Source organism: Protopterus annectens, chromosome 5.part0 (assembly GCF_019279795.1).
Source record: "Protopterus annectens isolate FY-2018-M chromosome 5.part0, PAN1.0, whole genome shotgun sequence".
Lineage (NCBI taxonomy): Eukaryota > Metazoa > Chordata > Ceratodontiformes > Protopteridae > Protopterus > Protopterus annectens.
In genome coordinates, this window is record NC_056735.1 from 846,804,664 (window position 1) to 846,810,718 (window position 6,055).

Here is a 6,055-nt window from a genome sequence, read left to right on the forward strand (position 1 = left end):
CATAAGTTTGTTACTGTGAAATCTGCATTGTCTCTCAGTTTCTGAAAGATTCAAGACAAAGGGTAAAAAAGGGCACACAGACAAACTGTTTAGTAAAAAGTAAAAGAAAGCTTCAGCCAAGCTAGGATTTTCACTGTGTAATACCTTAAACCTCTTGTAGTGGGGGTCGCTTAATGACATACCAGTATTTCAGATACATGGCTCCTGAACATGCATAACTTTTCCTTTTTCAAGTATTTACTTCTGAATTCGGATTAGTAAAGCCAAACCCCACTAGCTGTAGACATGCCATGTTTCAACCTTTTTTCTGAGCTGATTAGTACAGCATGAGTACATTATTTAGATAAACTTTGGAAACATGATGTTTAAAACTAAGTCTGATGTCTATACATATTAGAGTGACTCCAAATATCCAATGTAACATCCAAACCAAAGGGTGAAAAGGCAAGAAAGTCCAAGCCAAAACAGAGTCTTCACTGTGTGATACATTAAATATTCGATAGTAGGTCAGCTTGGCTGGATGCTCTTTGTAGTTTTACTAAACGATTTGTGTGTGACCTTGTTACCCTTTGGTCTGAATGTTATTTGGGATACTTTGGAATCACCTTAATGTTTATAGACATTGTTGAGTTTAAGCCCTCTGTGTCTAAAGCATGGTAAAAAATTCCACTTATGCTGTACTGACAAGCTCAGAAAAAGGGAGAAACATGGCATGTCTACAGCTCAAGGGGGTTAGCTTTATTGGCCTGAAGGCACCTGTAATGACTTAAAAAGGTAAAACGTAATGGGCATTCAGAAGCCACAAAGCTGAAACAATGGTATGTCCTTAAGGGATCATTTACAGATAGTCCATGGACCTCCACTACAGGAAGTTTAAGGTATTACACAGTGAAGGCTCTATCTTGTCTGGGTCTTCTTTCTAAAGGATAAGGTTTCAAATTTGCCTTCTAACCTACAACATTCAGAATGGTTTGGGCTTACAATATCTGCTTCTAATTCAGGTCGTGGGTGAAAATGGTGCTTGGATCAGTCCATGTGTCCAGTTACAAATCCATTTATTTAATAACATTCCCCACAGCTGAGACACAAAATATCAAAATAAGTATCTCAAACCAAGAATACCATGAGCATAATTTCTGTACCGAGTATTACCAAACAGTATACTAGCTGTGATGTTTTGTAATTCTGTTTTTGGTTCACTGGTCTTATCTGATTGTTTATAGTTTGCATTTTTCATTCTAAAACATGGTATTTAAAGTAAATCTTAATTCAGAGGAAGCAATTATCATTTATTTAACCCTGATCTATTTTTCACTTATCAATATCAAAAAACTGACACAAATCAAGTCACTATATGCCAGTTTGTTTTCCACATAGGTAGGGTACACATTTCCAATCAAGTATGATTTGGGCAGACAGTGAACTGGAACCCCCACTATACTCAGACTTGTAGGCTAATATTTCAACACATATAACAAATAACCACTGGTTTTCCTAATCTACAGATTTTCCAGGTTAGCAGATCTCCATTCCTGTTTATTTATAACTAAATGACCCAGCTATCTCCCACTGATAGGACGACATGTCTTTACATTCGGTTAGTATACTAAACATAGACAGTGGGACAACCTCACACAAGTAAATATATGCTGCCATGATACAAATAATTGTATAACTTGTCTGTGTAGCTTTTTCTATGTTAACACTATTGCTTTGAATATTTCAGTACAGAACATAACTGCAGCAATCATTATGGACAAGGCATTCATCTTGTCTCCAATCATAGTCAGAAACAATGAGTATGTCTGTTTAGTAGTTGGCAATAGCTGCTATTATTTGCAAAAATATATTGATACAGTAGTCATAAGCATAATGTGCGGTCCCATACATGGGAGTTGGGCTACAAACATGATTTACAAAGTCCATTGAACATGTGGGAGAAACAGACAAATGTAGGTTTTGTAAAACAGAATTGGAAACTGTCGCACACCTAGTTGCTGATTGTGACATACTAATGGCAGAAGGGCTGTATACTGAAAGATATAATAATGTGCAAGACTGCTGCACTGGGGATTCTGTAAACATTATGGTGTTGAAGTGGCTGAAAAACACTGGAAACATGAGCCACAAAGCATCATAGAAAATGATGGCCTACATCACATGGGATCATCCATTACCAACAGTTCAAAAAATAGACACTAGAAAACCGTATATATTGGTCCAGGAAAAGAAGAAAAAAGTAGCATTGCTCATTGAAATCACCACACCCAGTGACTACAGTATCCTGTGCACAGAGAGACACAAAGTTATAAAATACCAGGATTTGCAAGCAGAAATGAGAGCAATGTGGAAGAAAGATGAGAGAATGGTTCCAATAGTAATAGGAGCAGTGGGTCTTATAAAAAAAAAGAGTCTAAAATCTTATTTAAATATGCTAACAATACATGTAACTCTGTACGAATTACAGAAGGAGTCATTCCTGGGCACATTGTGGGTGCTGCAAAGAGCACTTTTGGCTGCCATCAAAGAGTGAAACAATACTAATTTCATGAACTTTAATCGTACTTTGACTTAGGAATAGGGTCCATTCCCATCATGGTATTAGAAACCCAAAATATTTGGAGAAATCAAAAAAGGTAGTTGCACAGTGTGCCCTGTATACAGTCTAGGAAATACCTTTGATTCATGAAATAAATTCTTGCTATTGTTCTACACCATATATGGTACATTTATCACAAATTGTGCTGACAAACTGTAAGGGTACATGACTGCAGTTGAAATATGTACCTATTCTTATTTTTAACCCCTGTTATCCCAATGGTGACAAACTCCCCATCTCCATGACTCATAATGTTACACTATTACAGTTCATTAATGTCCTTCTAATAGGTGGGTAACTACTTAGGCAGATTTCCTTAGCCTGGCCACCTGCATTCTTCTCAGACCTGTATGTGGTTCATTCATACAGAGGTCTTGTAAACTCCTACATGGCATCAACCTAACTCCACCTAAGAACCATCACTGAATATATCTGATGCTTCTTGGAAATGTGCAGACTCTGTGTCCCCAAAGTTTTCACTTCTGATGTCATATGAATTCCAGTACGAATCATCCTACATGGATGCATCAACTGGTTAATTCCATGTACTCATTCATGTACACACCAGTGAGTACTGCAAAGGTATATCATCTGATTTTCATTGGTTACTTAGCTCCATTTGCTGTATGCCTTATCAGATGCTTTGGGAATCACAAAATGTGATTTATATTTGTCTTTGAGTCATCACCTTTGTTGACTGACAAAAAATGCTCGATACAGTGGGCATCTGTGTATATGTGTATGTGTACCATTTCTCTTCTTGGCAACTTCTCCTCCAGTATAAAATATATACTGCATTTGCTACTACTTTATACACAAGGCCAGTGCTGATTCATAAATATTTCAGCCTCTCTAGCCATACCCACAAAGTCCACCTAATCTACTTATTGTTACAGTGAATGGATCTGACGATGGCTTCCCTCTTATTGGCAGGAGAATGTTTTCATCATTTCATTGGTGGTGGGATGGGAGTGGGTAGAGCAGTGGGTTAGTCTGCACTGCATGCCATTACAGAATATGCCTTTACACCCTATTACTACAACTAACTCTTTGTACAGTTTCCTTTCCTTTACAAGTGATTGTGCTGTTCGGTGAGCAAAACAGCACCTCTACTGGGACATTGTATCCATGACTGGGGATGTCACTGCACTTCATAGCAGTTGTAGACCCTATGGTATCAAAACAAGTCAGCAGAGGAACTCTTGACTATGAAGTAATATAGTTATGAAGTAATATATTTTTAAATTAATACAGAAAAGAAAATAATTCAGTGGTATAAAATATTCTTCATGACATGATATTGAAATTGCATGCAAAATATGCAGTCTCTCATAACAGTTTAAGTCTGATACACTACAATAAATTTAAACAATTTCCATCTGACTGGAATCTTCAGCATAATACCTCCAGATTGTCTCAATCTACTTTGTATCTTAGCTGGATTGGAGTCCATCACGGTATATTTTGAACTTATCCATGTAAGTAGCAGCATAATTGATATGCAATTTTAGGACTTTGTCCATTAATCTTTGAACTTTCTGGAGCATTTTGCAGCTAAAAAAGAAAGAAAGTACACTGGAGTAAGTCCTATGGGGTTGAAATGCCTGTCTTTTTCTATGGCTTCCATTCTGAAAGGGATTTTGCCTGTACCCCTTTGAGAGATCTAATGCAGTCGAGAATCCTGCTTTCCCCAACCTCTCTATTAGTTCATCTAACCTAGACACCTGGTTGCTGCCACATTTTGAAATGCTCCTAAAATCTTTACAGATTCCGATTGTTTCATCTGTCTTTGAGAATAATGCTGGGGGCTATTGAAGTCAGTTTTTCACTTCTCTACCTCCCCCATCTTAAGCATTTTTTAAATTTCCTTTTGCACTGCCTTTTTCTACAACCCTAGTATTGTGTAATGTTTTAAGTTAAATTTTTCATTTGGAATGGTCTCAGTATGGTGTTAAATCAGGTTTGTCCTGCCAGGTAAATCAGAAAACACTTCTTTATTTCTTAACAGAAACTCTCTCATCTCTTGCTTCTGTGGTTTAGCTAGCCTATCATCTTTCTGCACTACAGACACAGAGGTGGCTTTCTTTCTCGACCATTTCTATCCATTCCTACCATTAAACTAACTACAGAGGTCTGCACTTATTTCCATGGCTTCTGAATGTTGATATGAAATATCTGTTCTAGCTTTATCTTAACACTCTGTCTAACCCTGTAGTTTACATCCTTTGCTTTCTACACCATTTCAAATTGACTCTGCCATTTAGCCAAACACTTGTTTTCTGATGTTGATGTTTGTCTTTTGGCTTTTCCCGGTAAGGAGTCGCCACAGCGGAACTACAGTCTGCTAATGACTGGCAGTAGATTTCTTTTTACGAAACGCCGAGGTGCCAGCTCAACACCCTACCTTCAATGAAGGCATGCCCATTTACGCACGCATGTCTTTTAAACGCTACCCAACCGCGGGGAGGACATGCAGACTCCACACAGAAGGTACTCCCAAGCCCAGTCGAGAATCGAACGGGAGAACCTCTTGCTGTGAGGTAACAATGCTACCACTGTACCACCTGATCTCCATCTTTAAATTCTCTGGTCCTTGCATTTCTATTACACACCCCTAGTGTAGCCTATGCTCTTTCCATGAGTTTCTGTATGATAGGAATCACTGGAATAACCAACTTAAACTTATCCTGTAAATTAGGATAGCATTTATGACACTTTTAAATGAGGTTTTCTCTTTCTCATGTTTCTCTGGCAATATCTAACTGCCAGCAAGGGTGTCTGTTATATGATAACTCAAATTACCTGAATCCTATTGAGGCATGTTGTACTACAAAACAAGATATGTTATTAATTGGTCCAGGTTTTAACATCTTCTTCAATATCTCTTCCCTAGTCAGTTAAAAGTCTAAACTAACTCATCTGTCTGAGGATGGTACACTCAGGTTTTTAATTGCTTGGCCTAAAAGTATTGCCACAGCTGGTACATTATTCTGAAGCTAGAGAGTCTCCTGGTCAGTGAGTATTTCCTTTGTTAATGCTGCTTTGGAAAATATTAAACTTACTGTCTTGGTGTAGTTACAGACTTCAACCAATTCCAGATTTCTATCATATGAAATCTGACTGAGACACAGTGGGGCTATGAGTAAACACAGACACTCCCCCCAAAGTTGCTAGTAGATCTATGATAGGTATTGCACCCTGGAACGTAGAGTAATGAAATAACCCTATTCTTTTTAATACATTCTGTGGAATCTTTTACACCCTCCTTTACTACCATCATCTCAAGCAGATGGAACCTCAGTTTAATAACTTATCAGAGGGACAAGCCCACTCAGGACTGCAACACCACCATGGCTACATTGTAGTGTCAATGTTGAAAAATAAATCCAAGCACCTGGAGTGAGAGGAGAACCAAACATCTTCTAATATTACAGCACTAAAGGCATGTGTGCTACC